Genomic DNA, 14,019 nt, shown 5'->3' with positions numbered 1-14,019 from the left:
TTTTCTGTTGCAGCCTCTTTCCAAAGATGTGTGAGTATCACAGTGACATCCACCACGTATGTTTGGTTGTCCTTCACAAATGTGAGGTCCTGTTTATGTAACTTGTTGTCTCTTGTATGTGGTTCTCCTGAAACACCACCCAATTTTTCTCTTTAGCTCCTTTGATAACATGTCACAGATATAGCTGAGCCTTTTAAGTCTTGCCTCCTGCAAGGCTGGATAATTCCCAGTGATATGGGACGATGTTTCATTCTCAGCCTGGCAGTGTCTGCAGGATTTGATGTACCTTGCTTGTCTACCCCTTGCTAGGAACTCTCTTGTGGGGTAAACATTGGCTCTTAATTGCAGTGCTGTTACAGGCTTGGTGATGCCTCTGTAGTTCTCTATCCCAAAGTTGCTGGTCCCACCCCTTTCAAAGTTGGTAATGCCCAGGCCCTGGGATACCAGCTTGGTCCATTTTGCAAATTCTGGTGTGTCGTGGTTTTGCCCTGGCTCAATTTACTTTTACACCCCCCATACAATTACTATCACTTGAGAGAAGGTTTATGCAGACAAAAAGAGACTGAATTGAAAAAAAAGTATGAGTATTTATTATTATTATCAAACTAAAACTAAAGAATTATATCTACAATAATTTTACTTAAGTAAAAGGTATTATGTATTTACAGAAGATACTTCTCCCCCCCACCTCCCTTTATATCAGTCCAAGGAGGAGAAGCAGTCCTTTTCTGTTCTCAGAATTCCAGCTCTCTCTCTCTCCAGTAACTCTGCAGCACTTTCGTCACAGCTGGAACTTCTTTATCTCTCTCTCATTCTGTGTTGGCCTCCAGGGCTGGGTCTACCCCCCTCCTGGGCTAAAACCAAAGGCTGGGGGTTACCCAGGTCCTGAAGGGTCTCCTTCCATAGGCTTGCAAGGGGACACTTGCTTACTATGGATCTTCTTCCACAGGGTTACAGGGGATAATGGTTTAAGAGTTCACCCCTGTTTCCCTATGGAGGTCCCTCCCCATGAGAGAACAGTCCTTGATTGACTTCTCGGCATGGGTCTAGTCTGGATCCCTTACTTGGATCTCAATATCCCACTTGAGCCATTTTCTGCTCCAGCGTAGGTTCTCTCAGGATCACAAATCTCCAGCACTAGTAGCATGGATCTCTCACTGAGATCCCGAGCTTATCTGAGCCGTCTTGCTCCAGCATAAGCATCGTCCCCTTCGAGGGTTACAAAGTCTTTAACAGGACTCTGCCTCATCCGAGCCGCTCCTGCTCCAGCATAAGGCTTTCTCTTTCTGTTAAAGTCACAAATCTCTGGTGCATCCACAAGCTCCTCTGTGAGCCGCACGGGGGGTCTCTTCACCCCAACAAACTTTCACAAGTGGCAGGGATTTTATTTTTCAGTCTTTACCCTGCTGAAGGGAAGGAGAGCGAAAGGGAGAAAAAAGCAGCTCTCCCCCCTTCGAACTTTTCTTCTCTCTCCTGTTGCAGCTTCAGCTGCCAGCTTCGACCTTGGAAGTCCTGTTATCTCATGGCTGGAATTCTTCTGCAGCGGTTCCTCGTCTAAGCAGTTCATCTTTTAAACCTTTTTTTCCTTCACTCTTTTACAGAAGAGAAAGGAGGCTTCAGTACTACACCTGCCCCCCCTGGCCCAAGCCGGGGGAGGAGGGGGCCTTGGCCCTCCTTGGGCCCACCGCTCTCTCCTACATGGCTGCTGCTCCTAATTTTCAACTGCGCAACCAACTTTCTCTTCCGTTTTCTTAAAGATGTAATTAGCAAAGGCGTCACTGAACTTTTTGATTGTTTTTTTGTCTGGAAATCACCTGGACAAAACCATCCTCAGCCCCAGGGATGGGCTGGTGGGCAAAACCATGACATGGTGTTGTCCAGTTTCAGGATTTAAGGGGCTGATGTTCAAAATGGGTACCTCCCATTCTGATGTTACTTTCTCATCACCATAATTGGGTAGTTCCATTATTGGTTTGGGTTCCAATATTGTTGACTTCTTTTCTTTGTCTCCTCCAGCTTTCATCCATAGGTTTTCATATGCTTGTTTGATTTGTTCTGTTTTCAGAATTGTTTTGACTGTTTCATCTGAAGACTGAGCCAGTCTATGCTGTCTTTGGGCTTGTGCACTTGGGGTCAATCCCTTGAGCCTGGTGGTCCCCAAACCTCCACCCTTTGTGCTTGAATTTAGGATGGTGTGATGTGCTCGGTGGCAAAGGCAACCATTCCTTGACAGTCGATCGTATCTGTAGGTCAGGGGACTCGAGGAACCCTGCTTTCCCCCCAGTGTGGTGCCCAAGCAGGTTAATGTGGGGATGGGATAAATTCTGAAGATGTCAGTTTTCTGTAATGGTTTTAGCAGTGCCTTATTGATCCATTGTGACCAGTCTCTTAATTTGCAGATAGTTCTGGTGTATCTGTACCAGTCCAGGGGTCAATCTGCAGGCCCAGATATTTCTCAGATCTACTGGGTTCAACCACACTGAGGGGTGTGCAGTTAAGAGTCCACACTGGACAGTCACTGGTGATGTACAAATCCTTAGTTGGCTTCATGTAGAAGCCGTGGCTTTTCTCTCCCTGTGTTCTGAGACCAGTAAGCTCCCAGAAGATCTCTAGGACTTTGATGTTGTTTTTCATGCCTTCCCAGGATCCACTTAATAGTACCAAGTCATCAGCAAAGGCCGTTGCTGTTATGGTGTTTCCTCCCTGTTATCATCAATAAACCAGAAATATTTTAATTTTTGAAATACCAAATTTTATTGAAAGCAAATGAGCAAAACAGCGCTGGGCGACCAGGGAGTCTCCTGCTCCACCAACGGTCGGCGCTTTCGAAAAACTGGCACCCATCTTTTATACGTGCTGCTATCCCCCCTTCAGGCAGTCCTCGGATGAAGGCAGGTCCCGGATGAAGGCAGCAAGTCCTTTTTCTGGTTCTTTTTGGCCAACCTTCTTACTTATAAATAAATTTAAAGCTTACATTCAGCATAACAGAATATAACTTGCTTAACATAACAAGATATAGTTAACCACAGTAACATAACATTATGGTTTGATATTTTGCAGCTTAAGCAAACCACTAACTCTTAACATTACACAGTTTATTTGATTAGCAAATTATCTATTTTTGCTTTAATTAACTATTACAATTCCCCCTTTTTCTATTCATCAGTAATTTGCTTATCAAATCTTATTACAGCTTCAGGGGCTGCATATAAGATAGGAATTCCAGGTATTGTTGTCCAGATTCTCTTACCCGAAATGTAATCCCATCTATCACAGCATACCCTGATTTTCGGCATCCATCTACAACTCTTGACGAACCATCTATGTATAATTTCTCGCCTTCCTCCAATTCTTCTTCCTCTAGGTCTTCCCTAATTTTAGCCTGAAGATTGATTACTTGTAAACAATCATGTACTAGTTCCCTTTCAGGTTCCCCATATAAGAATTGGGCTGGATTTTGCAAATTTGTCATCTCTAATTCTAACTTGGGTGAGTGTAGTAGGATACTTTCATATTTTAGCAAGCAACTATCTGTTACCCATTTATCAGCTTTTTGTTGTAAGATTCCTCTTATATTGTGAGGGGTGAAAACCTTCAACTCCCCTCCAAAGGTTACTCCTCTGGCTTCCTCTACTAATAAAGATGTTGCTACAATAGCTTGCAGACAAGTAGGCCACCCTTGACTTACTGGGTCTAGTAATTTAGAATAGTACCCCACTGGCTTCCTTTGTCCTGCCCATGTTTGAGTTAAGACTCCATGGGCTGTCCCATTTTCAGTATTCACAAAAAGATAAAATGGTTTTTGGATATCGGGCAGACTTAATACCGGAGCATTTATTAGATCTTCTTTTAATCTCTTTAATTGCTCCTCATCTTCATGATTCCATTTGATTAATCCGTCCTTTGTTAATTTTTCATATAAGAATTTAACTTTACTGCTATAGTTTTCAATCTATTGTTGGCAGTACCCCAATAATCCTAATAATTGTCTTATCTGTCTTTTGTTTTTAGGTGCCTGCAAAGACAGAATTCCATTTACTCGTTCGGGGTCCAGTCTCTTGTGTCCCTTACTTAGCCAATGTCCTAGATATTTAACTACTTCTTCAGTAAACTGTATCTTTGATTTTGACACTTTCAATCCTTTTAAACTCAAAAAGTTAGGTAATCTAATACTCTCTTCTCTAACTGTCTCTGGGTTCTCTCCCACAATTAGTAAGTCATCTACATATTGGATTAACACAGTACCTTGGTGTGTCTCAAAAGATTCCAATAATTGTTCTAAAGCTTGTCCAAATAAGTTGGGGCACTCTGTGAACCCCTGGGGTAAAACTGTCCACCTCAACTGTTGCTTTCGGTGGGTTTCAGGGTCTTCCCATTCAAAGGCAAAATAGTCTCTGCTTTCTTCCTTAAGGGGACAAGCCCAAAAGGCATCTTTCAAGTCTGTTATACTGTACCATTTATGGTTGGGGGTGAGTTGATTCAGTAAAGTGTATGGGTTAGCAACCACTGGAAATCGGGTGACTGTTCTCTTATTCACTTCTCTCAGATCTTGGACTAATCGATAGGTTCCATCAGGTTTCCTTACTGGTAAAATAGGGGTATTATGTGGTGACATACAAGACTCCAATAGTCCCTGTGTTATAAACCTTTCTATAATAGGTTTTAATCCTACCCTTCCTTCATTGTCTTACTCTAATTGGTTCCCCAGGATTCTGAATAATGACTTCAAATGGTTTTATATTTAATTTCCCCACAGAGTCTGGAGTATACCAGACTTCAGGGTTTATCTTTTTCATATCTTCAACTGTAAGAGCATATAACTTTACTTGTAATCCATGTTCCTTTGCCTCTAAGCCTATTCCTAATTCTATGATTAAATCCCTTCCCAATAAATTATATTCTGCTTCAGGGACTAACAAGAATGATCCCACAGCATATTTCTTAGGAGTCTCTATCTCTACATTTTTAATAAGGGGTACCCTAAATGGTTCTCCTTTTGCCCCTATAACTTGTACCGAGTCTGGGGATGCTACACAGCCCCAAGGTATTTTCTGAACAGTTGATCTCTCTGCTCCTGAGTCCACTAGGAACTCAAATTCTTGTTGCTGGGGACCCAATTTTAATTTTATCAAGGGCTCTGTATTTGTCCGGGTCCCCAGCAAACAGAGCCCCTGACCCCTCTAATCCTCTTGAAATATTTGCTCATCCTGCATACGCTTCCTGCAATTCCTTCTCAAATGTCCTTTCTTGTGGCAGTAATAACATTCTGCTTCTGTCTGACCCGTCTGTCTTTGGTTATTTGGGACTGCCTGTTTGTCAGACCCACGAGGGGTCCCACGTCTCTGCTTGTTGTTCTCTCTCCGTCCCTCCCTCACTGCTCCATACGGCGATTCCTGCGCTACGGCAGGGGGAACGGGACAGGATGGCACTCACCACTCCCAGACCGTGGAAATTTTCCATCTATGGCTGGCATCAGCAGTGATACCGGACACGGTGAGGTGCTGCCAGACTATTTTAATACCAAAATCAACCAGACCGGAACCCCTGAAGGACATCAGCAACTGGCAACCCATTACCATCGGATCAATCATTTTAAGCCTCTTTTCCAGAATAATGACTGCAAGGCTGGCCAAGGCATGCCCTGTTAACCTCAGTCAGACAGGATTTATAAGACAGGCAGGATGCTCCAAAAATCTGCCACTGCCACCCTGTGTGACCCCTCAGGTTCCACCGAGCCTCGGCACGTCACTCCAGGGTGTGGTGGTGAAATGACAGTTTTGTTAAGATGGCTTCTGCCTTTTATATGGTGGGTGCTGAACTTTCTAGAAGAAGGGGTGGAACTTGGGAGGAGCATGGAAAAGAAAACTATGTAGGGTAGAACATGGGACGGGCTTAAACATATAAGGAAACATGGGACATAGAAGGAAACTACTGCATTGCAGCAGAAATTAACTAATGGGGAAAAAGGATTTTAAGTAAATAGGGAATAATGCAGAAGTGGGAAAAATACAGTGAACTCTCAAAATGGGGAAACCCGCTATTGCAATGATTATAAAACAGTCCCAGAGAATGTCAAACAGGGGTTTCAGGGGCCTCGTCTTCATCAGCATCCTCCACTCTCAAATGATCTCTCCATCTTCGGTATTCTTCCTCAGACCCATCTCCCACACTACACCTCTCATGTCTCTTCACAGTGCCAGACTAGAGTCAAGCTCAGCAGGATCTTCTTTCCCCACTGATTCGACCAAGTCCATTCCCTTGGCTGTGGTTTGGCTGGATAGTAGGTAGGGACAGTGGGACTCTTCGTTCATCCATTCATGCACATCACTAATTAGATGACAAGGCATTTGGCTATTTGTTGAACACATAGAAATATATGTTCCTTTTCTGGGTTACGTAATGGTGGCCTGTCCACCTTGGTCAGAACTGGTAGAATTTTGTCCAGAAGTTGACGTTATGTGACACATCATGATATGAGTCCCAGTTGTCATCCCCACGTACCATCTGCCCTGATCTAACTGGCTTGTGGCAGCCCTGCAGCCCTAGCCACTGATAAACTTTATTGTAAATTAAGATACAACAGTAGTACGAGCTTTGCTCGCAAACATCTGTACAATATCTACAGAAGTGAGTAGTGTTCTAGAGGCCAAAGCTCAGGCTGTCTTCTCCCACCTCGACTTGGAGAGACCCAGAGCATTTAACAGGTCATGATTCTGGTGATACCAGGTACTCCTCGCTCCAGGGGGAAAGTCCATGAATGTAATTTTTTCTGCATTTGTTAGTTTTTGCACTTCCTCCTGGAGATGTTGGTGTTTGCTCACTTTCTGCTTTGCAGCTGTTTCCAGAGAGGTGTTGTCAAATTCATAACTCCCCATCCCGTCTGCTACGAATGCCTGTTTATCTTTAACCAAGATGAGGTTGGGTTTGTACAGCTCCTTGGATGAATCTTGGATGTTAGGCTCTTGCTGTACTCCCCAGTCTTTTCTGTTTGCCTCCTGAGAGAACACGTCACAGATGTAATTGTGCTGTTTGATCCTAGCATCCTTAACAAGTGGGCATTTCCCAGTGATATGGGAACAGGTTCATTTTCAGCCTGGCAGTGTCTGCAGGACTTGATGTATCCATCCTTCTTACCCCTCGCTAGGAACTCTCTGGTGGGGTAGACATTTGCCCTCAACTGCAGAGCTGTTGGAGCTTTCCATGGGGTATGCCACGATAGTTCTTAATCCAGTTGTTACTGACTTTGTCCCCTTCAGAGTTAGTAATTCCTATGCCTTGGGACAGCAGTGGAGCCCATCTTTTGAGTTCTGTTTTTCTCCAATTACAAGGCCATGGGTAGTTGTTTCTCGGTGTGCATGTTTCCCATTCCGATGTATCCTCTTCACCCAGCTTAGTTGTTTCAACCTTTACTTTGGGTTCCCAGATATTTGGTATCTTTTCTTTATCTCCTCCAGCTTTAACCCATAATTTCTCATATGTTTAATTGATGATTTTCTTCCTTTAGAAATGCCCTTAATCAGAACATTGTGCCAGTCTTTGTACTCTTCTGGCTTGTGCGCTCGGGATCGACGCTTGTAATTTAGTAATGCCTAAACCTCCATCCTTAATGCTGGAATAGAGGATGGCATCAGAAGTGCTAGATGGAAGATGCAGCCATTCTTTAACAGCTGATGGAACGTTCAGGTCAAGGGATTCAAGGAAGCCTGCTTTTGTTTCTGTGTGGTCTGCTAAGTATATTATTCTGGGGACAGCATATGTTTTTAAGATGTCCAGTCTTTGTAGTGGTTTGAGTGGCACATTTGTGATGCTGTTTAGCCAAGTTCCTATTTTTAGAGATAAATCTGGCTTGGCTATTTCTGTCCATGGATCTATCTGAAGGCCAAGATATTTTTCAGAACTACCAGGGCAAACCATATTGAGGGGTGTGCCATTAATAGTCCATGATGGACAATCTTTGATAGTGTATCAGTTTTTGTAGGCTTGATGAAAAAGCCATGGCACTTTTCACCTTGTGTTTTGAGACCAGTTAGATTACAAAATGTCTCAAGAATTTCAGTGTTTCTTTCCATACCCTTCCAGGATCCACTAAGTAGACAGGATCACTTGCAAAGGCCATCGCTGTTATAGAATTATTTCTGTGATGGAATCCTTCACCATACTGTTCCAGTCACACAGTAGAGGGTCCATGGCTAGATTAAATAACAATGGAGACACAGGATCACCTTGTTTGACACGCACTTGTATTTGAATTGGTTCTGATTTCTCATTTTTGGTGCCAATATGGGTGTAGATGTTCTCATACATGTTTTTAATTAGATTAATTATATGAGAATCGACACCCTTCTGTTTTAAACCTGTGATAATGTGTTGGTGGTTTATGGTGTCAAAAGTCCACAAACACCACCCCCAACTCTCTGTGCTGTCTTTTTGCACTCCTGATTAATAACTGTAATAATTCTGAATTTTCAGAGCAACCTGGGGATTTTATAAAGCTTCTTTGCCTTGGGTTGATGGGGCATGCCTTGGCCCACCTTGCCGTCAGTATTCTTGAAAACAGTCTTAGAATGACTGACCCAGTGGTAATTGGTCTCCAATTATTGATGTCATTAAGATGATCAGGCTTGGTTGACTTGGGTCCAGTTCGTCATCCCCTTACCATGCCTGGTATCTGCCAGATGTTTACTATAGATTGAAAATCTCTGTGATCTGGGAGTATTTGGGGTCCATTTTAGTAAGTTCCCTTAATGTAATCCCATCCAGCCCGGGACCAGAGTTTTTATTTATCTCCCTGATATTTTTGGAAATTTCCTTTGCCATGACCATGGTTTGGAAGGTGTTGTTCTCCTCCTGTCCTTTAGATTGATGTTCTCCAAGGCCTTTGAATCTTCAGTTGTTTCCCATCTTGACTTAAACACAGAATACACTTCCTTGGGTGATATCTCACATTTCGCAGATTCTATATTGTCAAGGATGATCCTTGCCAATTTCCCTCTATCTATATGGAATAATTCTTGGAACCTTGCTCTTTTTTGATGGTCCTCTTTTTCATCCAATTTTGTGATGTTCTCTTACTTTGTGCATTCTTGATTGTGCCGCGTTTTTGTTTTAAATTTGATGTCTTTCCTGTTTGGCACATTGAACTGAGGCATCCCTAACATTTCTCAGTTGCAGGGTTAATTACTGCATATATGTCTTTTTGCCCCTCAGTTATTTTTTAGAATGCCTCCGGATGTTTATCTTCCTTGATGATAATCATTTTCAGGTAATGGGCCCTCAGTTGTCCTGACTTTGATGATTCTGTGTTTGTTTGATGTTTCTTTCTTCTCTCTACCTGTACATATACTTCCTGGTCTTCCCTCTCTCTTTGTACAGGGTTTGTGAGAAATATCTCTAATTAAACTTTCAGAGACAGCCAAACAAAGTGAAACAAAGAACTTTATTTTCAGTGTGCTGGGTGCAGTCAGCCTCCTGCCAGAGTCTGAGAGCACACAGGGAATGGGAGGGATGAGTCCTTTTAAGGTTTCTTGATTTACAGAACCACTCCTTCACTCCTCCCACGGCAAGCCCTGCTCCTTTTCTTCCTTAAAATGTGATACAGCCCCTCTTCTTGAACTCGACTGGGTCTCTCAGGGCTGGCTCACACCTTCCTTCATCAGTCCATTGATTGTCTTACCCGACCTATCAGATTGTTTCCCTGTCCCGGCCGTGTGGCCCCTTGGCAGTGAGCCCTGTCTGGTCTCTTGTCTCACAGGCTTCCTGATTCACCTTCACACAGTAACTGTAGCAGTTAACAGGATTATAACTATTAGTAACTAGAACAGATTAAGGCTGCAACAGAGCTGCAGCCATAGGCAACTCTAGGACCCCCCTTCCTGATCACAGAAAGGCTTCTCAACACCATGGAAACCCTGCTTGTAATAAAACTGTCTCATTTATTTCTTACAATCCCCCTTTTTCTTTTCCTCATGGTTTTGTTACAAGCTAAACATTAGATGTTCTCACTGTCCTTTCGGGATCGTTCCCATTCAGCTGGCGTCTTTAATGTTTCTGTCTTATTCTTTACTTGCTCAGAGCCAGGGCGTAGGACCACGACCTTCCATGTCTCAAGGTTTCCAGTCGTAGCATTGTCAGGGTTTTGACCCTGGCTGGATTTTAAGCACTTCCTGAAAACTGCTTTCCCCCCTCCTTCCCCCTCTGCTCTTCTCAGAGGAGAGAAAAAAACCCAGAGAATTCCTGAGTAGAGATAATGTCGTGGTTTTGCCCTGGCTCAATTTACTTTTATACCCCCCATACAATTACTATCAGTTGAGAGAAGGTTTATGCAGACAAAAAGAGACTGAATTGGAAAAAAGTATGAGTATTTATTATTATTATCAAACTAAAACTAAAGAACTATGTCTACAACAATTTTACTTAAGTAAAAGGTATTATGTATTTACAGAAGATACTTCTCCCCCCACCTCCCTTTATATCAGTCCAAGGAGGAGAAGCAGTCCTTTTCTGTTCTCGGAATTCCAACTCTCTCTCCAGTAACTCTGCAGTACTTTCGTCGCAGCTGGAACTTCTTTATCTCTCTCTCATTCTGTGTTGGCCTCCAGGGCTGGGCCTACCCCCCTCCTGGGCTAAAACCGAAGGCTGGGGCTTACCCAGGTCCTGAAGGGTTTCCTTCCATAGGCTTGCAAGGGGACACTTGCTTACTATAAATCTTCTTCCACAGGGTTACAGGGGATAATGGTTTAAGAGTTCACCCCTGTTTCCCTATGGAGGTCCCTCCCCATGTGAGAACAGTCCTTGATTGACTTCTCGGCATGGGTCTAGTCTGGATCCCTTACTCGGATCCCAATATCCCACCCGAGCCGTTTTCTGCTCCAGCGTAGGTTCTCTCAGGGTCACAAATCTCCAGCACCAGCAGCATGGATCCCAGCATCCCTACCCGAACTGTTTTCTGTTCCAGCGTAGGTTCTCTCAGGGTCACAAATCTTCAGCAGCAGCAGCATGGATCTCTCACTGAGATCCCAAGCTTATCTGAGCCGTCTCGCTTCAGCATAAGCATCGATCCCTTCGAGGGTCACAAAGTCTTTAACAGGACTCTGCCTCATCTGAGCCGCTCCTGCTCCAACATAAGGTTTTTCTCTTTCTGTTAAAGTCACAAATCTCTGGTGCATCCACAAGCTCCTCTGTGAGCCGCACGGGGGGTCTCTTCACCCCAACAAACTTCTACAGGTGGCAGGGTTTTATTTTTCAGTCTTTACCCTGCTGAAGGGAGGGAGAGTGAAAAGGAGAAAAAGCAGCTCTCCCCCCTTCGAACTTTTCTTCTCTCTCCTGTTGCAGCTTCAGCTGCCAGCTTTGACCTTGGAAGTCCTGTTATCTCATGGCTGGAATTCTTCTGCAGCGGTTTCTCGTCTAAGCAGTTCGTCTTTTAAACCTTTTTTTTTCTTCACTCTCTCACAAGAGAGAAGAGAGGCTTCAGTACTACACCTGCCCCCCCCGGCCCAAGCCGGGGAGGAGGGGTCCTTGGCCCTCCTCGGGCCCACCGCGTCTCTCCTACATGGCTGCTGTTCCTAATTTCAACTGCGCAACCAACCTTCTCTTCCGTTTTCTTAAAGATGTAATTAGCAAAGGCGTCACTGAACTTTTTGATTGGTTTTTTGTCCGGAAATCACCTGGACAAAACCGTCCTCAGCCCCAGGGATGGGCTGGTGGGCAAAACCACGACAATTCTCCTTGTCCAGCTCTAAACAATGAACTTCTCTCCCAGTCTGGGACCACTGAAGAATATCAGGCCCCAAACTTTTAGTTTGTTTTTCTAACAGATACATGGACACCCCCAGAGCTTGCCCCTCATCCATTATCTCTTTCCACGGATTAAACCTCCTGGCAACGACTCCCCCCAGAGCTGCACAGGCTCCTTTTTAAGGAAATAGGGTTGGTTTGGGGACAGTTCCCTCGTGAGGAGAACCTCCTTCCCAGGCTGTGCGGGGACCACACTCTGTCTCAGGGTGTGGTGGCTCCTCTGGTTGGTGCTGCTCCTGGTTGGGATCTGTTGCCAGTTCCATCTGCCGCTCCCACCCACCCTGTCTCTCTTCCCGATGGATCGGCTTCCTGCTTTTTCATGTTTGAAAGCCAAGGACCACAATTATTCCTGATTCTTTAATTGCTTTGGATGCTCCTTGGAATACTATTCCAGGAATGTCTTGATACAGAGCATCAGACTCCACAACAGAATCCTGCCAAGTAATTATATCCACATAGGAAAGGAAATTGTTGGCAATCCTGACCTGGCTTTTGGAGGTACCAGGAGCTCGTGATAAAACAAATATCTTCAACTGAAGGCTTTATTAAAGTAGCTGAATGGTCAAACTAAGAAGTGTCTGTACCTGCAGACAACCATTCCTTCAGAGCAGATATGCAGGTGCTTGGGAATGTTATTCCCTCCTGTCAGCTTCCCACACAGCTGTGGGCATACTTTGTCCAGGCAGCTCACGAAATGCAGAGTTTCCTTCCAACCTGAAGGGAGGCTTTGCTCTCCAACATCTCTCCCAGGTGGCACTGGGTGATCGCAGGCTGCGTCTCCTGGCTCTGCCCATGTCCTGCTCTCCTTGGAAAGCACCACGGCCGGAAGGATCCAGATGTTGATCCTGATCTCCAAGACAATCAATAAAATATCATTAAACAGGCATAAAATGTGGGGAATCGATCAATGAAATGCCAGGTCTGTCTGAAAAGAGACACAAATACAGAAGAGCTGCCCCGGGACGGGCGGGCTGGGAACACAAAGTGGAGACTGAAGTGAATGCGAGAGGGATCGGCCCTGGGGGGGTCCCGCCGTCCCCTGGCACTGAAGAGCCGCCCGGGACGGGCCCTGGCGGGTGTCGCCAGAGAAGGGAGTGAGGTCGGAACAGAATAAAATATAGAGAATAAAGCAAAGTAAAACAAAAAAGCCGCCCGGGGAGCCTCCGCCGCCCCGTATGTAAAAGAGCTGCCCCGAGGGACGAGCGAGGAGTGGCGGCCGTGGAATGGTCGCCCGGGCTGTGGCGAGGGAGGCGTGAATGGGATCAAATAGAGAGGAGAGAATTAAATACACTAAAGGAGCCGCCCCGAGTCACCGAAAGAGCTGCACCGAGGGACCCGCTGTCGGGTGTCGTCAAAGGGCTGCACCGACGGCAGGGCGAGGTGGGAATAGAATTAAATATAGAAAATAAAAGGAAGAGAATAAAAAGCTGCACCAGGGATGTCCTGCCACCCTGTATCAAGAAGAGCTGCACCGAGGGACCGGCGGGGCGGCACCAGGCAGGCCAGACGATGTTCGGTGTCCCCGAAAAAGCCGCATCACGGGGCGGCGACAAAAGGGCAGCACCAAGGGACTGGAGGTGTGAATGGACTAAAATACACAGAATAAAATACAATACAAGAACCTCACTGAGGGGTCATCGCTGCTCCGTGTCACTGAAAGAGCTTCAGGGCAGGACCTGCCAGGTGTAAATAGAATGAAATATAGAGAATAAAATAAACAAAATAAAATAGCTGCGCCGAGGGGTTTCTACTGCTTGGTACTTAAAAGAGCTGCACCGAGGGAGCACCGGGGCGGCCTCGGGGGGTGTGAGGGAGCGATGAACGACCCCGAGGGGCCTCTGTTGTTCTGTGCCACTGAAAGTGCGGCCCCGAGAGTCGGGTGGGGTGCTCACTCTGTCCTGTCTGCCTCCGTCCTGCTCGTGTCCCACCTGCCTGCGTCTCCTGCTTGTCTCGGATCCAGCCTGCTCACCCCCTGCTTCCCTCCAGTGGCCCTTCCCTGACTGCCCGAGGCTGACTACACCCGCTTCTCTCACTGGTGTTGATAATCTTTTGCATTTTCCTTTTGCAGCCTTTCCTTTTCCTCCTCTCTCCCTCTCCTCCCCATCCCTCGCTTTTCTTTCCCCTTTTACTTATTGTTACCAATAAAGCCAATTGTCTGTTTGAGACCTAACATCTGGAGTTTTGTGCCTTAATCTCGCCCTCGAAGCCATCCTCTAAAGAACCCCG

The 14,019-nt window shown here is 45.4% G+C and overlaps 1 long non-coding RNA gene across 1 annotated transcript; it reads left to right on the top strand.

Annotated features, from left to right (window-relative positions):
- Nucleotides 1–7: 7 nt before the first annotated feature.
- LOC126643293 (uncharacterized) lies at nucleotides 8–13,963 on the top strand. Its single transcript, XR_007629708.1, has 2 exons — nucleotides 8–1,372; nucleotides 11,224–13,963. It is a non-coding gene; the product is annotated as an uncharacterized LOC126643293 (long non-coding RNA).
- Nucleotides 13,964–14,019: the final 56 nt, after the last annotated feature.

This window comes from Myiozetetes cayanensis, unplaced genomic scaffold, assembly GCF_022539395.1.
Source record: "Myiozetetes cayanensis isolate MyiCay16 unplaced genomic scaffold, myiCay2020 scf262, whole genome shotgun sequence".
NCBI classification, from domain to species: domain Eukaryota; kingdom Metazoa; phylum Chordata; class Aves; order Passeriformes; family Tyrannidae; genus Myiozetetes; species Myiozetetes cayanensis.
This window is presented reverse-complemented; position numbering and strand designations above follow the sequence as displayed.